We start from the raw sequence: 27,643 nt of genomic DNA on the forward strand, positions 1-27,643 counted from the left end.
TTACAAACCGCCACCATATGACTGGAATATTGCGGAGTGCGGCATAAAACTAAACTCACTCACTATTTAACAGCTGTGATATGTCACTCTAGAATGTGTGTGAATTCAGGCTATTGATCATGTTTTATAAAATGCATTCCTGATCAAATCAGAGTATTGATTGTTTATGTGATGTTGAGTACTGGTTGTGAGCTATCTTACACAGCTGTAGAACAATGTTTTTCTTGTAACAGGTGATTGGTAAATTCACTGGGTGCCGAAGTGGTGTTCATTTCACGAACGTGCCAAGTTGACTGTGTTGTAAGGTAGGTAAACACCCACACATTCCAAGGTTTTTTTTCAGAGCATCACTGCAGAGACACTGAAACGCATTACATTTTCAATCCGTGAAAATCCGAGTTAGAATCATTCTCCACTAACCTATAGTTGTCAGGTAGTCTGGCTCCCTGATTTGCTTAACAAATGTCATCATATCCTAGTTGTGTAGATGAGAGCTCATGTTGTTGATCACTGGATTGTCTGGTCACTTACTTAAAGACTGCTTCCATAGAGCTTAAATATTGCTGAGTGTGGCATTAAACAAGAGACAAAGCAAAACAAAATATTCAATGTTCACCCAACAGCATCAGAATCAAAAGTGCACCTCAGATCATATTATGATGTCCCTTTTCATTTTATAAAATGTAGACGGAGATTTACAACATTTTTAACTGGTAAACTGGTGTAACTTTCATGTGTGAGTCTGACTCTCTACATCACTGAGACAGCTGTGCCTCTCAGGAGCGTGTAAAGCCCAGTAGTGTTAGGTGGGACAGTTTGAAACGCAGAGTTGTGTCCCTTGGGTGTGCCAGAGACCTTCAATCATTGTTCTAAATCCTGGTTCTTGTCTCACCTGGGAGTGTGTACAGAGTTGTGTTCCTTGGGTATGTCAGAGACCTTCAATCATTGTTCTAATCCATGGTCCTTGCCTTTTCTGGAAGTGTGTATGGCCCAGTAGTGTTGGGTGGAACGGTGTGATGTACAGAGTTGTGTCTCTTGGATATGCAAGAGACCTTCAATCCTTTTTCTGGTTAGTGCCCATACTGGGAATGTGTATGTCCCAGTACTGCTGGGTGGAATGGTGTGATGAGCAGAGTTGTGTCCCTTGGGTGTGCCAGAGACCTTCAATCAGCATTCTAAATCCTGGCTCTTACTTCTTCTCAGAATGTGTATAGCCCAGTAGTATTTGATGGAACGGTGTGATGAGCAGAGTTGTGTCCCTTGGGTGTGCCAGAGACCTTCAATCAGCATTCTAAATCCTGGCTCTTACTTCTTCTCAGAATGGGTATAGCCCAGTAGTATTTGATGGAACAGTGTGATGAACAGAGTTGTGTCCCTGGGTATGCCTGAGATTTTGTGGTTGTTTTAAATCCTGGTTTGTCCATGATGTTTCCAACCTCATCAGAGCCATACACCGAAGTTTTAAACAACTAAAACTTCCATCACTTTTTGCTGACAAGCTTTTCATAATTTTTTGTTGAAGAAACAGTCACAATTTTTTCCCAGTCTGCAAGCAAGTTATCTAATACACCAAGAAAAAATATTACCCATAGAACTATCAAATGAATTTAATAAATTTCAATGGGAAATGATTTGACAAAAAAAAATTGTCCGGTAGTACCAATTATCTTCCAGGCTTTTTGAACATCTACTCCACATTCTTTTTTATGGAATCATTTGATAATATTACTTTTTCACAAGCTCTCTCCTGGGGAGCACCGTTTGACACGTTTATCCCTTGGCTTAAAACCTGCATTAGTATATGAAGTCTGTTATTCCCTGTACATTACTAAAGTGAATTGAGTCTTTTGGGTGGTGACATTTAAAAACACGGAAACAGCAGCATGATGTCTGTCGTGTCCCTCTGGTGTAATGTATAGGTGTTTTTTGTGCTTTCTTTTGTCTTTTATCTCTTTACAAGCAGTTAAGTTTTGACTGTTAGTTGTTTTTCCAGTTTCATTTGCAGTAGGTTGGGCACTGTTAAACCAAGATATTATCTGTTTTTTTATAATTTAAGAAATTTATTTAATTGTTTTGATGAGTTATATCTCACTCACTCACTCACTCACTCACTCACTCACTCACTCACTCAACTCTCACTCATATATATATGCCACATTGTGTGTGTGTGTGCGTGCTTGCGTGTGTGTGTGTGTATGCATGTGTGTCACACTGATGTGTTTTTAGGTACTCATTTACCCAGTCACATATATATTTCACATTGATGTGTTTTTAGGTACAGGGTCATGTGGAAGTATGTGAAGGGTGCAATTTACTTTAGTTTTTCAATTTCAGATCAATAACGTTTCAAGGAAATGATGGATGCTGCAATATTCATGTTAAGATTATTGCTAAATAAATAAGTACAACTTGCAAATTCACCCAATTTTGGGATACTCTCATGTTTCCATAACTCGAACAAAAATTGGTCCATGATTACCGTATGACCGTGTTTCCTGAATGGCTGGTAGAGCCTGCATTGCGTGTGGCTTATTATTTACTTGAAAAAGTGTTTGTCTTTTTCTAAAGCTTCATGTGTTAATGATTAAGTTAGCAGTCTTTGAAGTCATTCTTGCTGATCTACTTATTTGTTTCTAAGAAATGACTTTCATTACACACATATAGAATTTTCTGCATTTCACCTTCTTTTTATTCTTTGAAAGCAACATTTCATGGCTTTCATTACATTTTGTGTTCTTTTGGGGTGGATATAAAAAATCATGATATTGGGTGATATTAAAATCATTTTTCAGTGCAGATGGCTACTGTCAAAAGTGTATCAATATTTTACTTCAATATATGAAGACATGTTATCCGTGACTTTCTAGGATTTGTTTTGAGATAGATGTAAATCTGCAGTAAAAGATCCCGAGGATTCCCTGGCTAAATTTTCATGTTGACTTGTGCTTTGCCATTCTCATGTCTGTATATTTAACAAATATGAAAGTCAATTCTTAATGTAAAAGTTCTTGTATGGATTATTGGAAACTGGTAGGACTTCCTGGTACACACAGAAAAGTGTCATAAAATCTAGTCTTTGAATGTTATTTAGAAGTAAAAATACATAAGAATGAAGATTTTTATGGATATCAACTTCTTTATGAGAGAACACAACGTTTCGGGGTTAATGCTTACGGAGTCTTACGGAGTTAATGCTTACTCACCTGATGAAGGAGTAAGCATTAACTCCGAAACGTTGTGTTCTCTCATAAAGAAGTTGATATCCATAAAAATCTTCATTCTTATGTCATAAAATCTGTCCGAATTATTTCCACTTTTCACATGTCTCCATACTTTTGTCAGGTTTGTTAATGGCAAGAGGAAGTCTACACTGGTAGAAATATTTTTTATGATGTGAAGTTGCCATGGTAATGATTTAATTAAATTTCACTGATACGTACATATGACAACTGTTTAATATTAGGTTGAAGCAGAATCAATAAATCTTTCATAGTTAGTGCTTGGAATTATTTTTCAACTGTACATAGTAGCCATTTTTTATGTATGGAACTATACACCCAGTCACTGTGGAATCTCCTGAGAGGGCAGCTTTGAAAAGTTTATGTTGACGTATTATGGTCAAACTGCAACAACTATGAGATTTATTACGTCAAAGTATGGCATATATGATAGATGTATGCATTCCTTATCAACTACAGCCCATTTTAAGGCATCAGTGATGGTAATCTGATTGTGGTTGCTGCAAGCTTTGTCAGTTACTCTGCCGAATTGGAACACTGCCATGATTTCACTGAATTTGCTGTACATAATGTGAAACAAAATTTTGAATATTATTCATAAATAGATTATAACTATAAGTCTAGGTATAAAAGTGACTATTTTGAAACCAGATGGTGTAAATGCATTATTAGATTTAATATTTAATTCAGGAGTCGTTGACATGTTTTTTCCTGAGTTACATTCTTGCAGTATTGGCTGCATTGGGAATAGATATCAAAGTTAATTTTGGCATAAATAATGTCTTTTCCTCTTCTGCACAAGTGTGGGTGAATATAAAAGTGCATTATACAAAAGAAAATCTGTTAAAATTGGTCTTCAGTGATCATACTTGCTGTTAGAGGAGACTAACTGGATCAGTTGGTGAAGCTTACTGAGTTTGTTGACACTTGTCATTGTATCCCAGTTTCGTAGATCGATGCTCATGATCTTGATCACTAAATTGTCTGGTCCATAGTTGGTTATTTATAGCAGGACATTAAGTAACAAACAAACAATAGAATATTGCGAAGTGTGCATTAAACAACAAACAATGGAATATTATTGAAAGTGGCATTAAACAACAAACAAATAATGGAATATAGCTGAAAGTGGCATTAAACAACAAACAATGGAATATAGCTGAAAGTGGCATTAAACGACAAACAAACAATGGAATATTATTGAAAGTGACATTAAACAACAAACAAACAATGGAATATAGCTGAAAGTGTCATTAAACAACAAACAAATAATGGAACATTGTTGAGTATGCATTAAAGAACAAACAAACAATGGAATATTATCGAAAGTGGCATTAAACAGGAAACAAACAATGGAATATTGCTGAAAGTGTCATTAAACAACAAACAAACAATGGGATATTGCTGAATAAGACTAATAAACTACAAACAATCAAACAGATGTTTTGCTGAGGTGATTATAACTCCCTTACCAGTTGTCTATTGCTTCTCAATTTGGTGAGAGCCAGAAATCTGTGATTGTATATTTGAATCCAGATTTGCAACAGAAATGCTTCTTAGTCTGTCAAGGTGACTGAGTTTGTTTTTGTGACTCTTTTAACAATCTTCCATCAATATCATGACAGGGGACACCAGAATTGGGCTTCACAACATTGTTCTCATGTGGGGAATCGAACCAAGGTTTCTGACGTGACAAGTGACCATTAGGCTTTGGCCAGTAGGCTGTCCCAAAGCCCCTAGTTTGTCAGAACTGGTGAGAGTGCTCATATAATATAATGTACACCTCCCTCGAAACAGCTGTCAAATAATCCAGACAATACTATAGGCCAATCTGCCTCACACACATTTATGTGCATGCTTATCACTGTGCTGTAATCTGTAGCCTTAAAGCCCACTTTTTCTCACCCATTTAATTTAGACATTAATCTCTGAAGAAGCCTCAGGCCATTAAGTGCTTAGTACTATCAGATGAAATCATCTGAAGTTGTTCTTCAAATGCCCAGTAATCTCTTAGTTAATTCATTGCAAGTAAGTCCTCATACATTCATGTCAGAAATCATTTGTGTGTTCTTGAAGATAATTTGACTTAATTCAGACAAATTGCATTCTCCTTTAGAATACAAAAGATGTTTTCAGGAAACCTGTGAATATGAAAGAAAAATGTACCTCACAAATCAGCTGTTTCTGAAGCATCATGACACACAATGAACATGCTGTTGTCAATGAAAAATTCATATTTGTGTGATCAATTAGTTTTAATGCCAGTTGATTTGTATGCACAGACACTGTGTGTTTTATTCTTTTTAAACATGTGCAGACAAGCAGAGTATTTGAGTGTGTATGCTTTGGTTGACTACACATAGTTTCTGAAAATATCAAATTTCAGAACCTGAAACTATGGAAAATCTAGACTTGTTTTCTAAAGACTTTGGCATTACAATGAATGAGTTGCGTTATGTACCACTTTTAGCAATATTCCAGCAATGTCATGGTTGGGTACATCAGAAGAGGGCTTCACACATTGTATCGATGTGTGGAATCGAACCTGGATCTTCAGCATGACAGGTGAATGTTTTAACCACTAGGCTATCACACCACTCCTAATATCATTGACATATCTGCCACTTTCTACAAAATTCCTGACACATACCCAATGTGGTTTTCATTCCACTGCAAAATTATTGGAACAAACACAGATGCTTCTTCAGACAAAACATTCACAATTTGTTGACCTTCCAAAGCACAAGCTGATCTTGACATTCAAAAAGTGATAAAAAAATCATTCTTTGAAGTGCAAATTATGATTGGCAGTGCCACAGGTAGAATAAAACCAATTTATGTTTGCTGCCAACTCAACCCCTCAATTACATCTCTTCATTCTCAAAAGGCAATTCTGAAGGTGTTTAAGCACCATGGTTTTTGCCGACTGTTGCCGTGGAATGTTTGTGATTGGCTGATTTGTTGGCCCCTAGGGGGCAGCACGTGTCATTGATAGAGATGACGGTCTCTTTAAACATGCTTTTCTGCTGGGGGAAATTTGATTGTCATGTGTGCATATCAACTCGACAGCTATTGATTATCGGAAATGGACGTTTGATGGGAATATTCTTCGACATTGAAGTAAATACTTGATGGATTGGGTTTTTTCTAGTTCTGATTGGATGGGAGAGATTATCACATGACCTGTGTGTGTCCACCTCTCCTGTGGGATTTTGCTCATTGAGCTTGAACACTTTCCTGTAACTTGCAACAGATTAATCTTGCTTGGTGTTTGGTTTGGATTATTGAATTTCATGTACATGTCAGTAAAATGTATTCACCTGTAATTGTTGAATGTTAAAAGCATATTTTGGGATTCGCTTCATTCAACCTTTATCAAAATTAAATGTTGTAACCATTAGAAGGGTGTGTCTGTCTCCATGGTTGGGACTTGTTGAAACACCCAGCAGTGCCAGCAGTTACATATTGACAATAATACTGCTAATTTTGCACCTAGAATCCAAGGCAATACTGCTCTGTGGTGTTTCTTTAGTACCCTGACAGAACTGTACTTTCAAAGCTGCTACTAAGCAGTAAGCGTGACTGCATAGATCCATACATCCACTTCTCAGGTACCTATTTTAAACGGGTGGGTCGACTGTGTGTGGTGTAGATGAAATGCCTTGCCCAGGGACACAACAGAGAGGGAGATCCAGGTCACATATGTCTGTTGTCTCCACCGGGATTTTAACCTGGCCGTTTGGCATGACATTCCAGAATGCTAACCACTACACCACTATCGACACTATCGATAGATGCTGGAAGCAGTCAAATGTTTTGTGGCTTACAACAAGTGAAGACCCTGAAGGTCCGGGGTAGAATAGGCTTTCAGCAACCCATGCTTGTCATAAAAGGTGACTCTGCCTGTCATAATGAGGCGACTAATGGTATCGGATGGTCTTCCTCGCTGACTTGGTTGGCACATGTTGTCTGTTCCCAATTGCGCAGATCGATGCTCATGCTGGACTCTGATTCCTTTACAGACCGCCGCGTAAAAATGAACTCGCTCGCTCGCTCACTCACTCACTCACTCACTCACTCACTCACTCACTCACTCACTCACTCACTCACTCACTCACTCACTCACTCATTACAATAAGTCTAAAATAACAAAATCCGGAGCAAACTAATTTAAAACGCTTCTTTATGAGCTTGAATCCTGTTTGAGGCTCTGAAAATCTTTCCACAATATGTTTACAGAACAGCACTCATTGTGAAATTCTTAAAATGTTGGCTGCCTATCACGAGTATACTCATAGAAAGAATTCTGGTGGAATTTGCCTGAGATATTTTGCAGCTACATCAGTATTATTTTAAAATAAATTTCACATTTTGGCAAAATATTTTAAAGTGGCAAATATGCACTAGAAGCAGTTGTCTCCTTGAGACATTATGTGTGAAGCCTATTTCAGGTGTCCCCCACCGTGATATTGCTGAAGCGGCGAAAACTAAACTCCCTCACTCACTTGTTACTGTATTAACCAGCCATGCGCTAATCAGTGGAATTGGGCTGTGATAACACTGGGATTTTTTTTGCTTTCGTTGGTATGTAACAGTCAGAAAATGTCAGTTGGAGATTTGTCATGTGTGTGCAAAACGAACGCCTCCAACAGTCTGCATATTGAACAGAAGCCCTCCAATAATTTTTAGCTTACATTCACTCTCCAGTAGTCTGCAACAGATGGTAGTGGTTATTTCATGATCAATTCTGATTGCTTGCAGTCTTGGTCAGAAAAGCACGTTTTCAGAAAAAAAAACCAATGCACAACATCGTTTATATGAGTATATATTATTGAATGCTGATGATAGTATCAAAACAAGTTGTCATGCATTCTGTGCCTTGTAAACAACATCACAATGACCCTATATTTCTTGAGCATATACATATTGAGTGGATATAAGTTTCCAGGTATTTTTATGTGGAACATTTGATTTCTGAAAAGTTATGATTACTGACATGCAGCTCGTTCCCTACCTGATGTTCTTGAACCAGCCCAGCATGCAAAAATAATATTTTCTCAACATATTGTGCTTGGATGTACACGAGAGCTCAAGGTATGATACAAATTTACTGTGTTTTGTTTCAAAACTGTGTGAGCGTGGCTTAGATTAGGTCTTTAGCAACCCATGTTTGTTGTAAGAGAAGACTAACTCATATTCTGTGACTTCTTTGACACATGTCATCGTCTTCCAGTTTTGTAGGGATGGTTGGGTAGCTGACTGGTTAAAGCGTTTGCTCGTTCACTTGGTTTCATTCACCACATGGGTACAGTGTTTGAAGCCAAGTTCTGGCTTCCCCAACTGTGATATTGCTGGAATATTGCTAAATGCTGCATAAGATTAGGCATGAACTCCCTCTGTCACTCATTTGCATAGATCAGTGCTCATGCTGTGATCACTGGTTTGCCATGTCCAGACTCAGTTATTTACAGACCTCTGTCATATAGCTGGTATATTTGTGAGTGTGGTGTTAAGGAACACACAATCCAAGAAGAGTAGTACTAAGGTGGAGATAACTCTCATGTCAGTTGTCAAACCATTATCAGTTTGCTCGTCCTCGATGTCTCCAGGATATACATTCTTAGAGATCTCCACTATACCCTGGATGCATCTATGGCTTGACGAATTTAGTACCTACCTTGACTGACATTTCATCTAATCATGTGTCTACACTGGGAAGTTGAGTGTACCAGTCACAACTCACTTTCACTTTTTATCCCCCCGGCATGTAATGTGGGCAGATATAGTCAACGCCTCGTCTGTCCATTCGTCCGCCCGTCCATTCATCCGTTCATCCGCCCATCCGTCCATAATCATTTTGTTTCCGGAGCATAACTCAAAAACCGTTCAATATTTTTAGACCAAATTTGATAGATATAATAATCTCAACCTATGGTTGTGCCTTTTGCTATTTAAAGTGTTTTGGCATTTTTATTTTTTTTTTGTTTTTCCATGGAACATTTGTGTGTTAGTCTAATGGTGGGGTGGGCTTCGTTTCTGGAGCAGAACTCAAAAACCATCCAATGTTTTTCTGCAAAACGTGGTAGATATATCAATCAGAACCTGAAGTGGTGCCTTTTGCTTTTGTCTCAAAAGTGAGAGGTTTGTTTCGTTTCCGGAGCAGAACTCAAAAACGTCTCAATATCTGTGAGTAAAACTTCGTAGATATGTGTGGCAGACCCCAAAGTGGTCATATTGCTATGTACAGGTTTTTGTGATTTATTATTTTCTCGGTTTCTATGGAAACATTTCGGACTTAGTCTCAAAATGGAGGGGTGGGCTTTGTTTCTGGAGCAGAAATATAAAAATGTTTTATATATTTTATGCAAAACACGGTAGATGTATCAATCAGAACCTAAAGTGATGCCTTTTGCTCTGTACAGGTTTTGTTTAGAGGTGTGTTTTGTTTCTGGAGCAGTTCTCAAAAACTATTCCATATCTTTCAACAGATCTTGGAAGATATATGAGACAGATCTTGAAATGGTGATTTTTGCTGATTATATTTTTCATGAATTCCATGGAAACAATTCAAACTTAGTCTCAAAAAAACAATAAGTAACTGTCAGATGATTTGTCCTTTCATAAATGTGGGGGCTGGGAGAATATATCATCTTCTGATGACTCTTGTTAAATTATCTAACCAATTAAATGACACAAATGAAGCAGAGGTACTCTGAAAGATGTAGAAGGTGTTCTTGCATATATGTTTCTAGAGTTTCGGACCTGATAATTTGTCTACATAATTTTCCCATGCGAACATACCTTCATATCTGTGACCACTATCTTTGCTGACACTGGTATGCTTGGTTGTCACTGCAGCTTATCTGATTGGCTATTGTGAGAATACAGAACCAGCAAAGGGAGGTGATAAAATTATTGGGCTGAGCCATAGATGCATCCAGGGTATAGTGGAGATTTGTCAGAATGTATACCCTAGAGATATCATTCACAGTGTGTGAGAAGTCTGGTCATGGATTTGAATCCTTATTTGTGCCAGTTATGTTTCTCAGATTGCCAGAACTCTAACTGCTCATATAATGTAAGGGTGGAGTAAAGGGCGCTCGTCATGCTGAAGACCCTGGTTTGATTTCCCACATTGGTGTGAAGCCCATTTTGGTTGACCCCTGCTGTCATATTGCCCATAATGTTGCTAAAAGCGGCGTAAAACACAACTCACTCAAAGAATGTAATAACAGTCTGAGGTTAAACAACAAACAAACGAAAGAATTTGTTTTCAAAGACTTTTTAAACTGTTGGACTTTGGTATAGAGATTGCTGTCCAGATTGCATGGTTAGATTGTGTTTAACATTGCACTCAGCAAAATATTCCAACTGTAGGGCTATGATCTGTAAATAATCCAGTTTGGACCAGGAAATCTCGTGATCAACATTATGAGCGACAATCTACACAGTTGAGAACCACATCAAGTAATTCTGTTAGCAACTTCTGACAACAAGCATGGGTTGCTGAAGACCAATTCTTACTCCCATCTTCAAGGGTCCAAATGTCTACTGTAATAGCTTTTTCTTAGCAAATGTTAATATCAGTATTGTGTGAGGGTATGTCTGACTGATTCTTCATACATTTTATTCAAATGGAAAGGATTGATGATGATCAAATCTAATTCAGTATAATCTAAAAATGCTTCGCTATTTTTTAAGCTGACTGAAAGCTGACTTGCATGCATAAGGGGATATTTGACCTTGACCTTGTGCTTTGAAGGAGGTTTAAGAATTTATAGACAACTATGTATTCATGAAATCAATGAAATGGCCTTCAATAAACAACAGAGAACTCTGTGAATATCCTTTTTTGAATTTTAATACATTTCACAGATTTCAGAATCAAAAGTGATTTCTATCAAGTGGAAACCCTATTTTCCATGCATTTGGGGAAAGAATCCTTTTATATTCTGAAAATATAGATTTTTGAATTGGTGGCAGTTTCATAGTGTCTCAGAAACTGAAGAAATTGTGATTTTCACTGAGAGAGGAGAAATCGTTTTTCAATAAATTCCACCGGTTTTCTTATATTAGAATCTGTGACCTTTCGATGCATCACGACATCAAGGACCATCACTTGAAAATAGATTTGACTAGGTATGTCTTGGTAGACAGGACATTGATTTCAAGCAAATTTGATTTGTCTGTGCCGATGAGCCCAATAAAGTTTCAAGTGTGGCTGAAGTGAGTCTTCCTCAAATATATTTAGAAAAATCATTGCACTTGTCGATTGTAGTGGTACAAAGCACTTGTTGAGAGGAACGGGTACAATCCGTTGCCGTGAGAGGAATGCAGACAGTCGTTCCAGATATGGCCGAAAATTTGTCACCCTGGTGTGAGACTGTAGCAGGATTCTTGCGTTGCCTTTTGTCCGACTAAGCGAGATTGTATTGATTGCAAGCCATTAGGAAGGACATCTTCAGACAAAACATTGTGTATGTGAGAAAATCTTTAATTTGTGTGTGATTCCGACGAGGATTTCTGTTAGATAATTCTGGCGCTGCCACCTATCTTGTGAGACTCCTGAGAATTGAACCTTAATCCTGATCTTGAACCAGAGTCGAGTGATGGCGACATTAATCTGCTACTTTATTGTGAAAGTGGTCTCGTGGCTGATAAGAGCACGACAGTTTGTGGTTGGATTTTACACTGATTCTGTGCAGTGAGTTCTCCTGTTATAAGTCTAGTAGATCAGCAGTGATTTGGAAGAAATATGATGTGAGTAACAAGAATGTTGTCATTTATCATTTACTGTTTTTTATAATGGTTGTGTGTTGTGTCTGTCATGTCTGTGTTTCCTTCGGGTCCAGACAGTTCCCTTGTAAAGGTAGAGTGAGCTGCTGATAGAGAATATGTAGCAGGAATTTTCTCCATGCAGGTGGTTCCAGATTTGTTTTGACATTGGATGGGATGACCATGGATATTCAGTGGGACAGGGATGGATTGGGTGGGATGAGGATGGATATTCAGTGGGATGGGGATGGATTGGGTGGGATGAGGATGGATGTGGGATAAGATATAATGGACGTGGGATGGGATAATAATGCATATGAGATGAGGCTGGATGTAGGATGGGACAAAGATGGATATGAGATGCATAAGGATGCAGGTGGGATGGGATAAGGATGAGTGTTGGATGGATAAGGATGGGAGTGGGATGGGATAAGGATGAGTGTTGGATGGGATAAGGATGGGAGTGGTATAAGGATGAGTGTTGGATGGGATAAGGATGGGAGTGGGATGGGATAAGGATGAGTGTTGAATGGGATATTTAGGATGGGAGTGGGGTGAGTTAGGTGTTGGATGGGATAAGGATGTGTTGGATGGGATAAGGATGGGAGTGGGGTGAGTTAGGTGTTGGATGGGATAGGGGTGGGAGTGGGGTGAGTTAGGTGTTGGATGGGATAAGGATGGGAGTGGGGTGAGTTAGGTGTGGGATGGGATAAGGGTGGGAGTGGTGTGAGTTAGGTGTGGGATGGGATAAGAATAGATATGGGATGAGGCTGGGCATAGGATGGGATCAAGATGGATATGTGAGGGGTAAGGATGGGATGAGGATGGGATTTGGATGGAATAAGGATGGTTGTGGGATGGATAGGGATGGGATAAGGATGAATGTAGGACAGGATAAGGATGGATATGGGATGAGACTGGACGTAGCATGGGACCAAGATGGATATGGGAGGGGTAAAGATGGGTGTGGGGTGGAATGAGGATGGGAGTGCTATGGAATAAAGATGCTTGTGGGTTGGAGTGGGATAGGATAAGGATGGGAGTGGGATGGGATAAGGATGAGAGCGGATAGGATAAGGATGTGTTTGGGTTGTGATAAGGATGGGTGTGGGATTGAATAAGGATGAGTGTGGGATGGGATAAGGATTGATGTGGATATGGTAAGGATGGGATAAGGATGGGTTTGGGATGGGATAAGGATTGATGTGGATATAAGGTTGGGAGTGGCATGGTATAAAGATGTGTTTGGGATGGATAAGGATGGGTTTGGGATGGGATAAGGATGGGTATGGAATTGGATAAGGATACATGTGTTGTCAGTAGGGGTGATATGAGATGGAAGGGGATTGTGTAAAGTCAGTTTTCTTGTCAAACCCTCATCCACATACTCTCACTCCTCTCTCTCCTGCTTATTCAGCATTTGGACATATGAAGATCTGGGTTTGACCTGATTAACATGTGGTCCAAACTCAATTATTTACAAACCTCCAACATATAGCTGAAATAATGCTAAGTACAGCAGGAATAATACTATCTACAGCAGGAATAATACTATGTACAGCAGGAATAATGCTAAGTGTGGAGGGAATAATACTATGTACAGCAGGAATAATACTAAGTACAGCAGGAATAATACTAAGTACAGCAGGAATAATACTAAGTACAGCAGGAATAATACTATTTGCGGCATTAAACAAGAACCAACCATGCTTTTCACCTTTAACAGAAAACTAAAACTAACACAAGTATCTCCTCATGCACCGTCGCAGGATCAGGAACTCAAACAACAGTGACAAAAATGTGTTTGCTTTACAGATATCTCACCACACTGTTATCAAAACTGAGAACTGGTTGGGGGGTGTTTACACTACAGTTCAACACTCACACCACAAATGGTAGTACTTTTGTTGACATTTTCGTGACAAGCTTCACACATTCTTGATAAATATTGTCACTGACCTTGTTCACTATTCTGATACACTCTCTGCTGTAACTGAAAATGTTTGTCATTCACAGATATCTGTCATTATGTTTTTGTTGGGAGTTCTTAACCAGATATTTCCCAAATGTTGCTTTCTAATTGCATCCATGTTTCTTGTTTAAACTTGAAAGATATTAGCGAGGGTGTGAGAAGTGCAAATGGCAATTTGAAAGTTTTTGATTCCTCTCCTTAATCAGGAAATAGTCAAGATCTGGAAAGAGATTACCATATTAACCAATCCTAGTGTTAAAGGGTTGAAAGAGTTGAATGAAAGTCAAGCCAAAAATGAATTGAACCATGGATGTCTGTGGGGGATGGGGCGTCAATATAAATTGTGATCTACTTAACACTTCTACAGCAATAAAAACTATGTCCTAAAAATTTACTTAAAATTTATATAGGCAGTATCCTATGACCAACCTTGCTTACAACCAATTCTTGAAGATTCACATTAGAGCTGATCTTCAGCAATCTGTATTTGCTGTAAAAGATGACTAACAGAATGGGTCTTCAGTCTCACTGACTTCATTGACACATCATCATATCCCAGATGCATAGATTGATGCTCATACTGTTGATCACTGGATTGTCTGATCTACACTTGATGCCTATAATATTTGCAGACCACCGCCATATAGCTGGAATATAGCTGTGTGCAGTGTAAAACTAAACACACTACTTTAAATTGTGTCCTACTCTACTTAATGAGGGAAATATAACTGTGAGCAAAGTTACTTGGTGGGGAGGATACACTGTGATCTACTTTATTATGCAGGGATTATAAACTTACAGTGATCTAATTTACTCTGTAGGAAATATACACTACTTTATTATGCAGGGATTATGAACTGTGACCTAATTTACTCTGTAGGAAATATACACTACTTTATTATGCAGGGATTATAAACTGTGATCTAATTTACTCTGTAGGAAATATACACTACTTTATTATGCAGGGATTATAAACTAATATACACTACTTTATTATGCAGGGATTATAAACTAATATACACTACTTTATTATGCAGGGATTATAAACTAATGTACACTACTTTATTAATATATAACATGTGATCTACTTTGCCTTTTCAGAAATGTAACAAATGAGTGTTACTCAATTGGAAATGTACACAGTGACCTACTTTACTGTATGGGGACTTTAACATATGACCTACTATACTTTATGTGAAATATATCTGTTAGAAAAGTTTCTCTGTAGGGAATATACTTTCATTGTGAAAGGGTTGTAACCTCTGACCTAGTTTACTCTATGGTTGAATAACCTGTGATTATTGATTTGTCCTGTAGAGGAAATGCAAGCTGTGACCTACCTTACTGTATAGGGGTCATAACCTCTGACTTAGTTTACTTGATGGTGAATAACCTTTGAGTTGATGACTTCTTCTTTATAAGAAATGTAAGCTGTGACCTACTTTACTGTATGAAGGTTTTAACCCCTGACCTAGTTTACTTTATGGTGAATAACCTTTGAGTTGGTAACTTGTTCTGTGGAAGAAATGTAAGCTGTGACCTACTTTACTGTATAAAGGTTATAACCCCTGACCTAGTTTACATTATGGTCAATATCCTGTGACTTGTCCTGTAGAGGAAATATAAGGTGTGTCCTACTTTACTGTATAGGGGTTGTAACCTCTGCCTTGGTTTACTTTATGGTTAATATCCTGTGACTTGTTCTTTAGATAAAATATAAGCTGTGACCTACCTTACTGTATAGGGGTCATAACCTCTGACTTAGTTTATTTTATGGGGAATAACCTTTGACTTGGAGGCTGGTTCTGTAGAGGAAACGTAAGTTGTGACCTACTTTACTGAAACTGATGTTTGATAAAGAACATTGCATAAAGTTTTATAGTTTGCTGTGTCTCAAACTATAAAACCTTTGCCATATTTTGATATTCTTAATGTAAATAGGAATTACAAAAAATTTATAGAAATTGAATTTTTTATGAACAGCATAGCATAAACTGTGACAAGCTTTAGAGATGCAGTTGCAACAAAGATGGCCAAATTTTTTAAAGTCCTTCATTCTTGCCATTTTTCTCCTGTAGAATTTCATGCATGTGACATTATTTTTTAAGGGCCGAGGATCAGATTGATTCTTTAGTTCAGAAAAAGACGAAAGCTGAGGTCAGATTTGAGGGGAGATTTGTAGCCACATGTCAAGTCCTTGATTGAGCTGTGCTGCATTAAGACCTTACGTGACAAAAATGTTAATTTTTTTTTATGTGGGAGTGATGCGATGACAAAAAAGATTCTGACGTTTGATTGACATGATTCAAACACCATTCCTCACCTTTTTCTGGCATTGAGCAAATGAAGGTGGTTTCTTGTCACAATGGGAGACATCAAGCAGCAAAAATGTTAACAGGTCTATTTTATTGAGAAATGTGTTTGCAAAATCAATGGGTATTTGGTGAAGAGTTTGCTTGTGACCTAAATCCTGTTTTGTTTCCAAAGTAGGTAAGTACATACCTTTACACGCTGTCCTGATATGAGGATAAGCCAGCTGCATAAACTTGTGGTGATTTGTGGTGAACAATTTATTTATCTTACCAAACACCTCAATGTTAATTTTGAACTGTTCAAAACATGGGTATCTGATTGTGCATTTTCAGCCAGCCTGTGTGAATCAAACAATTCAAATCTTGCATCTTACTGTTTTTCCTGCAGGTATTGTTTTAGTGAAGTCGCTGCAGTATAATTCCCCTTCTTGATATCCACAAGGACTCCATTTGACCAATTCAAGCAAACAGCACAAGAAAAACAGATTTAAAGTTATCTCCCTTCCACCGATTTGCATTCCCAAAACATTGGTAATTTCTGTGCATTATGTGTGTTTCAAATGTTATTCGCAATACGGAAGTACTACCACGAAGTACTGAATAAGCTACCATACCAAAGCACACTCATCAAGGAGGTGAGAATTGTATTATGAGGTTGAGGATCAGATTGATTATTTGGTTTAAAAGAACAGGGAAACTGAGGCCCTGTGTCAGAAGTGTGATTGAGATGTGCCGTAAAAAAAAACCTTACCGTAATAAATGTGAAAATAAAATGTTGTGGTTACAGCATTTGCTCATCATGGTAAAGACCCAGATTCGATACCCAACATGGGTAAAATGTGTGAAGCCCGTTTCTGGTGTCCCCCACTGAGATACTGCTGGGATATTGCAAAATGTGGTGTGAAAATATACTTATTCACTACATAAATTAAATCCCATAAATTAAATCTGGTAGAGTAGCATTTCAGTGGTGGTCATTACATCAACCATTGGTTTTCTGGATTATTCAAAGTCAGACCTGATAAACCTGACATCACTGGTTCCATTGTGTAATGAAATTCATTCCCTCACTCAACCATTTGTGAAAGCCATTACTCCTAACTTTGTGTACTTGTTAATTTTAAACACAGTCAGCCAAGAACTTGACATCAGTTGATTACAGGTTTGGTGATAACTTTCTTTAATGAATTGATTTCATGAAAACACTTTCAAAGAGTAATACTTTTCTGTCCAACACAGTTGCCAGAGTGTTTGATCTTGGTAAAAAATTAGTATAAATTAAAGAATCTGTCAGTTTTAAATATTTTATTTCAAAGATGCATCTTCTTTAGCTTATTATGTTTTTTTTCTAAGACAACAACCAAGAATTGTGTAAATTTCTCCAGTTAATGACATATCAAATTCCCTTGAAGCATTGTATTAGCCATGTTTTATTGAAGAAATATGGACATTTTAAGAAAACAGACGTCATGACGTCACTTTAAAAAAATACTGCCAAAGTTTGATTTAGCCCGAGAAACAAATCTTTTTGAAGCCTCAAATATACTTGGTTTGTTTTGAAGAGGGCTTTTGTAGTCGAATATTATGTCATGCTTTGAAGGGATGATTGCTGTTTGATAATTTGTGAAAGGGAATTTTTAGGAAATCAGCTGGTAATGTAAACAGATTAAATGGGCTGATTTACAATTTTGGGTTTGAAATAATGTTCCAATCAGTTTAAATATCAGGAAAGCAATCAATGATGGGGTTTGAAGTGAAATCAGCTGCCATTTGTAGCGAACAAGATTAGAGACATTTTTATGTGCCTCTGCTTGTAGGAGAGCCATTTCCATAGCATGTCATTTATTACTCTGAAGTTTGTGAAAACATGCTTGGGGCGTACAACTGAAGAACCATTCCACCATAGGTACTGACTATATACAGATTCATTAGACTATGTTGCACATGGACAGCCTGTCTGATTGATATCTGATTAATGGTCTGTCTGTGGTTTGAATCATGTTTGATGTATGATCTATTGGTGGTCTGAATTATGTTTGATGTATGGTCTGGCTTATGGTCTGTTGGTGATCAGAATTGTCTGATGTGTGGTCTGTTGGTGGTCTGAATTATGTCTGATAAATGGTCTATGGTCTGAATTATGTCAGATGTATGGTCTGATTGATTGTCTGATTATTGGTCTGTGCTTGGTCTGGCTTATGGTCTGTTGGTGGTCTGAATTATGTCTGATGTATGGTCTGGCATATGGTCTGTTGGTGATCTGAATTATGTCTGATGTAAGGTCTGTTGGTGGTCTGCATTATGTCTGATAAATGGTCTGTGGTCTGAATTATGTCTGATGTATGGTCTGATTGATGTCTGATTATTGGTCTGTGATTGGTCTGGCTTATGGTCTGTTGGTGGTCTGAATTATGTCTGATGTATGGTCTGGCTTATGGTCTTTTGGTGATATGAATGGTGTCTGATGTATGGTCTGTTAGTGGTCTGATAAATGGTCTGTGGTCTGAATTATGTTTGATGTATGGTCTGATTGATGTCTGATTAATGGTCTGGCTTATGGTCTGTTGGTGGTCTGAATTATGTCCGATAAATGGTCTGTTGTCTGAATTATGTCTGATGTATGGTCTGATGTCTGATTAATGGTCTGTACTTGGTCTTAATAGTGTCTGATTAATGGTCTGTTGTGGTCTGAATGATGTGTAATGGATAGTTCTGATGGATGGTTTGAATGATGGCTAATGGATGGTCTGTTGGTGGTCTATATGATGTCTTATTAATGGTCTGTTGGTGTATATAATGCCTGATTAATGATCTGTTGGTGATCTGAATGATGGGTGATGAATGGTTTGTTTGATGGTCCTTTGATGGTCTTAATGATGTCTGACTGATGGTTTGTTGGTGGTCTGCTTGCTAGTCTGATGCACAGGTGGGTGGCTGGAAAGGCTGATGGCTGGTATAATCATTGTCTTTGGATCATATAATGATGGCCTGTAGGATGAACTAACGTTTGGTCTCATGAAAGGTCACATAGATGCATTTTGGTTGTCAGAATGCCAAAAAGATGATGTAACCATTAGATGAATCCACAAAATTCTTCCTGTTATGTTCATCTTAAATTCCACCCAGCCAACGATAAATTGTTCGATTAATAATTAGTCATGTCAGAACCAGTAGTAAAGTTTCATTCTGACTGTCCTTGGCCGTCCCAACATTCCATTCCTCTGATGACTGTTACGAGACAATTGTTTCAGCAGATTGCGATTGCAATTGGCACACACTCGTCACACAATCGCCAGCCTCAGCGTTATGTGCACCCAGGGCCAATATGCTCAACAAGGACATACAAAAGGTTTGGTAATCTCCAGACCAGAAGTTTGTGTTTGGGGAACAAATCTGTGTTTTGGTGCTGTGCAAACAGAGCCATGACGTAACACAGGGGCTAGATATTTGAAGGTCATTTTCTAAAGTCTGTACAAAGCACGATTCGAATGTTCAATGTAATTACGACAGAAACTTTGATATAAGCTTTGACAAACAGCAGTGACTGTCGAGGAGTCAGATACCCTGTTGTCTTACATTTACCTGACAAGGACCTGATCCACAAAGTGTTCTTAGTGCTACGACATTCGTAATCCTGTGATATATACTCTCGAATTACACTTTCTAAAGCTAACTTTTTGTGCATCCTAACCTGATGTGTTTTCATGCATTTCATAAAACAAAAGTTATTGGCATGAAAGTAATATATTACTTGATCAGATATCCTTTCAGCTAGTGCAACTTTACATAACTTATTGTGTTAACTTTCATATTCCTCTATTCTTGTTAAAAGAAAACTTACGGCTATGAACAGTGAGAGACTTCTGTATAAGAATATTTTTTATGGTATTCCTGTTATAACAGGGCAGCAGGTAGCCCAGTGATGTTGTTGATCACTGGATTGTTTGGTCCAGACTTGATTATTTGCAGACCACCACTGTATAGCTGAAATATGGCTGAGTGCGGTGTAAAACTAAATTCACTCACCTCACCTCACCTCACCTCACCTCACCTCACCTCACCTCACCTCACCTCACCTCACCTCACCTCACCTCACCTCACCTCACCTCACCTCACCTCACCTCACCTCACCTCACCTCACCTCATGCAGGTTTCAGATTCTCGGGGACACCAACAAGTATGGCTCAGATTTAAACTCAAATTATGAAACTCTACATTAACAAAAATATACTTCCAGATACAGCAAACAGTTCAAACTGATGCATGCTGATACTGTTGTTGTTTTTTTTGAATAAATAACTATTGACATCTTTTATAAATGTGCTAACAAGCACATGCTTTCAACAGTTTTGAATAATGATCAGCCTTTATGTGTTTGTAATGTTTACCATGTTCAGAGTGAGCAAGGAGCACTTTGTGAGATTGTCTTAATGAGGAGATGGTGTCACTTCACCTTTATCTTAATTCATTATAATCTTGTATAAGATGGAAACATGCTATACACATAGTACGTGCACAGTCGTGAGGTAAATTTTGGTGCTTCATCTTGAATTCAAGTTTTAGCCCACTTGGGTCAGAATATGTTGATCACTGGATTGTATGCCCAGACTCAATTATTTACAGTCCACAACCTTACAGCTGGAATATTGGTGAATGTGGCATAAAACTAAACTCACTCACTCACTCACTCACTCACTCACTCACTCACTCACTCACTCACTCACTCACTCACTCACTCACTCACTCACTCACTCACTCACTCACTCACTCACTCACTCATTGTGATGTGCCATAGAAAACCCCTTACCGTAATAAATGTGAAATTAAAATTTTGTGGTTTCAGTGTTTGCTCGTCATGGTAAAGACCCATATTCGATTCCCCACATAGGTAAAATGTGCGAAGCCCATTTCTGGTGTCCCCCACTGCGATACTGCTGGAATATTGCAAAATGTGGCGTGAAAATATATTTATTCACTACAGAAATGAAATCCGGTAGAGTAGCATTTTAATAGTGGTCAATTACATCAACTATTGGTTTTCCCGATTATTTGGGACTCAGTCACTCACTCACTCACTCACTCATTAACACCCAACAACATGGTCTTATGAGGTGATGAAATGAATCAGAGGGTCAAACTTTGTAGCAGTGTGATCATCAGCCATGGGAAACGATGATGTCTGTCATCCAAGTCTGCAAGCCTGACCACCCGATCTTGACAGTCACTTCTTATGAAAGACATGGGTTGCTGAGACCAATTCTAACCTGCATCATAATCAATTTGTTCATTTCCGTTCTCCTTTAATATCAAATATGTAACATTTGTTATAAAACTTATGAAAAAAACATTCAGATAAGATACCTCCTGCTGAAGGGACTTTCATCATCAACGGTTATTGTGGTGGTGATGATTTTAAGGGGTGGTCACCCATATTGTTCTGTTGAGGTAGAGGGGTAATCGGTTTTGTACACATGTACTAGAAAGTGGGAAGGGGGTGAGTATTTTGTACATGACATGCAAGGGGGATGGGGAATGGGAGGTCATTTACTTTCGACATACATTTTAGTGGGGTACGTGGGACCATTCACATAATACATACATGAAAATCATTATCAACCCTCCTCACCTTAAATTATTAACAGTCCTCTACTCCTAAGAATCAAAATGGGTAATAATTATGTTCCTTTGGCCTCACATTGTTTTTTGCCTGTCAGAAAGGGCAAAACTAGGCAATATGGCAGCTGAGGCTTCAATCTTTGACAGTTGCCTGACACTAATGTCGCCTTGGGTTTAAAGGCTTGTTTGCTGAAAAATCATTTTACAATTTTCTGAACGTTACAGAAATAACTTCTTGGCGACCTTCACACAGGTGGGACATTTTCTGTTTGTTTGTTTGGGTAAACCAAAATCCTGAACAGGATATTGTAAGTTACACGTTAGTGCAGGCCCAAGTCGAGATTTGACCAGTTGGCTAGCATGTTGATATAATATATTATCACATGGGTCACAGGGGTTAAAGTGTGTTTAAGAATGGCTTGCAAGTTTCATTGACTGTGTTGGCATCTGTTTGAAAAACTGGATTCTTCTTGAAGAGAGTCAATGAAATATGGCAAACTTGTAAGGTCTGTTGCTAAGATAGTATCATGTTTGTAATAAGAAGCAGTATTTGCTTTGATAAGAACTCTGATGCGACCTTGAGGGATCAGTTTTTCAGTTTTTATCGTATATTTTTTCAGTCAGTGTATAAATGTTGTGGTGTGTGGTCCTGTACATAGAGCTCAGGTCACAAATCAGATGAAGTTAAGCACTTTTCATGAGTCCTAGGATGGGTGACTGTGTTTGGCAGCTTGACCCCTGAGAGTTTCTAGGACTTCTTTCCTGCCCACAAAGAATTTCAGCACATATAACACATGTCTCACCTTAGGGAGGTGCATTTGTTCAAAATTGTCTCTGTTCTCCCAGCAGAAAATGGGTACCCAGCGGGATAAATGGGTACCCAGTGTGCCTATAACCTTCTAGCACCTACCAGGCAGCTTTGGTATGATTATTTTCAGGTATTTGTATGTATCTTTACGTAATGACTGTTACTATGACCTCACTCTCACTTATGTATATCCATCGTCTTGTACTAGCCCCGAGTCTATTCTAAATGATTGCAGTCTACTGTGGAGATGTGTCAGGGCCTTTAACCTTTATGAGAAACCAACTTGTCTGAGATAAAGGTCAAATATTTCTTTAAAATTGCTAACCGGAGCGGCTGTGTGCCACACTCGATGTTACAAACAACCTAATTAGGTTTTCCAAAAACCTTTGGGGTTTGTGAAGATGATTAAAGTGAGTGCGTTCAGATGAGTCATTGTGGATCAGGTGGCCAGAATGGCTGCTGGTACAAGGAAAGTGTGTAATGTGACAAAACTGTGTAGATTGTTGGATGTCGCTGTTGATGATGTTGAACACTACTTGCTGGTTTATTTTTGCTGCCTTCTGTTTTATTCTTTTTTTTACTTGCTTATGTTCTCTTTCATTTGCTTTGTCAGTCATGATCTTTCACTCACTCATGTTTTCACTCATTTACTCTCACAGTTTCTTTCATTCCTTTAGTGAATCATGCTTTCACTCACTCATGTTTTCACTCATTTACTCTCACAGTTTCTTTCATTCCTTTATTCAGTCATGTTGTTTCACTCAGTCATGTTTTCACTCATTTACTCTCAGTTTCTTTCATCCCTTTAGTCAGTCATGCTCTTTCACACACTCATGCTTTCACTCATTTAGTCTCACAGTCTTTCATTCCTTTAGTCAGTCATGCTGTTTCATTAATTCATTGTTTTCAGTCTTTCACTATTTTAGTCAATCCTGCTCTTTCACTCACTTATGGTCTATTTGACTCACTAATGCGCTGTCACTCTTATGCTTTCTTTCATTCACTTACACTTTCTTTCACTCACTTATTCTCACTTTCACTCACTTATTCTCACTTATTTTCATTTATTTTCATTCAATTATGTTCTTTTATTCACTTAATCTCTTTCATTCACTTATGCTTTCTTTCACTCTCTTTTTCTCTCTTTCACTTCTCTTTCATTCACTTATGCTTACTTTCATTCTTTTACTCTAACTTTCATTCACTTATGCTTTCTTTCACTCTCTTATTCTCGCTATCGACCCGTGAAAGTCCGGGGTAGAACAGCCCTTCAGCAACCCATGCTTGCCATAAAAGATTACTATGCTTCTCATAGATGGTGACTAACAGGATCGGATGGTGAGACTCACTGACTTGGTTTGCACGTCATCAGTTTCAATTTGCACAGATCGATGCACTTTACTGTTGATCACTGGATTGTCTAGTCCAGACTCGATCATTTACAGACCACCATATAGCTGGAATAGTGCCGAGTGTGGCTTAACAATTTTTGCCCACTTCTACTCACTCTTTCACCCACTTCAAAAAGCTGATTAACACTGAAAGAAAAATAGCTTTGCATGCACACACTTGTATGCTTACATGTGCTGTCATTTATATACAATGTTGATTCACTCACTCAATCACACACCCACGTTCTCTCACACTTGCCCCACACCATATGTACACTCACTTTTCACACTTGTGAACTCAATCATAAATCTGTAGCTCAAACCCAACACGGTCCTCGTTCATGAAAGGCTGTCGTCACAATATGGAAGAAACATGTCAATTATGCATAAATTTGACTCTCTCACTTACTTCAAGACCATCAGAAAATGAATATTTCTGATGCCCGAACAAGGCTCACTCACTCACTCACTCACTCACTCACTCACTCACTCACTCACTCACTCACTCACTCACTCACTCACTCACTCACTCACTCACTCACTCACTCACTCACTCACTCATTGCTCTATATTCAGAACTCAAACTTATTTCATCTAAGACCCTCCGTCTGATGTTGTGGCTTACATCCTTTAACCCAGCCAAGCATGAACGCCCCACAGTGAGTTTTAAACAAATGCAATAACAAGACACTAATCAAAATAAACGCTTCAAGCTTTAATGTCTTCAGCTACAAATCTGACTACCGATACAGAAATTTGCTAAGTAAGCCATCAACGACGTTCTTTTTGTGCCATTAATCCGTCCAAGTTTGCCGTCTTCCCTTAAGCTATTGATTTGCCAATAACTCAGGCCTATGGTGGATGCCGAGAGTAGGGGTCCGTGATAAGTTTTATTTATGAGTTCTATTTTTCTACAGCACCCAAAAAAATACTTGCTAACAGGTCCCTTCGTCTTCGTCTTCATTGATCACGTTACCTCACCTCCAGATCTGATGGCTCAGATGCAGTGCTGATCTAAATGGCCTTGTATCATTAATAATTTCTGACTCGGAAATCCGTTGGCAAACTCCTTCTTAAAATTCCAGCCCCCCTTCTGATTAGGCCAGTATAATCACAACGTTTGAAACAGCTGTCTCAATGAAGTAGAAAAATCTGATGTGGTTTTCTAATGAACCACTGGAGAAATTTGAGTAATTTAAGCGATTTCGTTATTTTTTATCCATTTTGGTGAAAAGGTTGTGGTAGGAGAGTTTGAAAAAAGTTGTTCCTTCATTTGAAAGACTTCAATTATTACAGATGCTAGTCAAGTACTGGGCTCCTGATTGGGGAGAAGTTTTTGTGAAGTAGTTTTTGTTTTTTGATTGATTGGAATTGGTAGTGAAACTGTACTGAATAGATTTGTGAGCTTATGCTAAAAAATATACACTCATAGATGTAGAGGTACATGTACTTGTTTGGCCTTGATTTGACGTGAGAGGAATCATTTGAGGGCTTTGGTCTTTTGCCAGCATAGATTTTGCAAGGTATCATTTGGTGTATGTTGTTTAGCATCGTAAGGCCGAAGTAAAGGTTAAAACAAGGTTCATACAGGAATGTATATTGTATAATATCATGATACTGCTCCTATATTCAGAAATCCTTTCTGCCAAATCAGCGTTTTATGACTTAGTGGTGAAGGAATGTGTGCTGTATCTTGGGTGGTGCTGGTTTGAAGGTCAGATCAGTGATTACTCAAATATAGTGCAAGTAATTATGTTTTTATTTGGATTAAACTCTTCCAAACCAATGATTACAGTCACAGAAACGTTCTCCTGGTTATTACCAAAATTGTTTTTGAAATGTCAGTAAGGACAATTACATATTCTTTTGCAACAAAACCCAGCCCACAGAATTATTAAGTGTCTCACATTCATATAATAAGGTATTGTGTTAATGAACTCAATCTGTCTGGCTCGTTAAGTGTGTGCCATGTAATGACACTGCACTTTGTGCTGGAATATGGTCTTCGTTCTTGTCTGCCTGTGGGTACCCAGGACAGAATAGGTCCCCAGTACAACATGCTTGTCTGCCTGTGGGTACCCAGGACAGAATAGGTCCCCAGTACAACATGCTTGTCTACCTGTGGGGTCCCAGGACAGAATAGGTCCCCAGTACAACATGCTTGTCTACCTGTGGGGTCCCAGGACAGATTAGGTCCCCAGTACCCCATGCTTGCCTCCCTGTGGGGTCCCAGGACAGAATAGGTCCCCAGTACCCCATGCTTGTCTACCTGTGGGGTCCCAGGACAGATTAGGTCCCCAGTACAACATGCTTGTCTACCTGTGGGGTCCCAGGAAAGATTAGGTCCCCAGTACCCCATGCTTGCCTCCCTGTGGGGTCCCAGGACAGAATAGGTCCCCAGTACCCCATGCTTGTCTACCTGTGGGGTTCCAGGACAGAATAGGTCCCCAGTACCCCATGCTTGCCTCCCTGTGGGGTCCCAGGACAGAATAGGTCCCCAGTACCCCATGCTTGTCTACCTGTGGGGTCCCAGGACAGATTAGGTCCCCAGTACCCCATGCTTGCCTCCCTGTGGGGTCCCAGGACAGAATAGATCCCCAGTACCCCATGCTTGTCTACCTGTGGGGTTCCAGGACAGAATAGGTCCCCAGTACCCCATGCTTGCCTCCCTGTGGGGTCCCAGGACAGAATAGATCCCCAGTACCCCATGCTTGTCTACCTGTGGGGTCCCAGGACAGAATAGGTCCCCAGTACCCCATGCATGCCTCCCTGTGGGGTCCCAGGACAGAATAGATCCCCAGTACCCCATGCATGCCTCCCTGTGGGGTCCCAGGACAGAATAGATCCCCAGTACCCCATGGTTGTCTACCTGTGGGGTTCCAGGACAGAATAGATCCCCAGTACCCCATGCTTGTCTCCCTGTTTGGTCCCAGGACAGAATAGATCCCCAGTACCCCATGCATGCCTCCCTGTGGGGTTCCAGGACAGAATAGGTCCCCAGTACCCCATGGTTGTCTACCTGTGGGGCCCCAGGACAGAATAGATCCCCAGTACCCAATGCTTGTCTCCCTGTTTGGTCCCAGGACAGAATAGATCCCCAGTACCCCATGCATGCCTCCCTGTGGGGTCCCAGGACAGAATAGATCCCCAGTACCCCATGCATGCCTCCCTGTGGGGTCCCAGGACAGAATAGATCCCCAGTACCCCATGCATGCCTCCCTGTGGGGTCCCAGGACAGAATAGATCCCCAGTACCCCATGCTTGTCTACCTATGGGGTTCCAGGACAGAATAGGTCCCCAGTACCCCATGGTTGTCTACCTGTAGGGCCCCAGGACAGAATAGATCCCCAGTACCCAATGCTTGTCTCCCTGTTTGGTCCCAGGACAGAACAAGTCCCCAGTACCCCACGCTTGCCTCCTTGTGGGGTCCCAGGACAGAATAGGTCCCTACTACCCCATGCTTGTCTCCTTGAGGGGTTCCAGGACAGAATAGATCCCCAGTACCCCATGCTTGTCTACCTGTTTGGTCC

At 39.2% G+C, this 27,643-nt stretch overlaps 1 protein-coding gene and 1 pseudogene across 2 annotated transcripts in view; both read left to right on the forward strand.

Annotated features, from left to right (window-relative positions):
• The window catches only part of LOC137255974 (polypeptide N-acetylgalactosaminyltransferase 5-like), a 320,337-nt gene that overhangs the window by 52,716 nt on the left and 239,978 nt on the right, over positions 1-27,643 (forward strand). For both annotated transcript variants that reach the window (XM_067793598.1, XM_067793603.1), the window contains exon 2: positions 234-305. The gene's annotated coding sequence lies outside the window, so the exon portion shown is untranslated. The remainder of the gene's footprint in view (positions 1-233; positions 306-27,643) is intronic.
• On the forward strand, positions 12,303-27,406 carry LOC137255321 (uncharacterized; annotated as a pseudogene).

The sequence above is a fragment of the Haliotis asinina genome, chromosome 11 (assembly GCF_037392515.1).
Source record: "Haliotis asinina isolate JCU_RB_2024 chromosome 11, JCU_Hal_asi_v2, whole genome shotgun sequence".
Lineage (NCBI taxonomy): Eukaryota > Metazoa > Mollusca > Gastropoda > Lepetellida > Haliotidae > Haliotis > Haliotis asinina.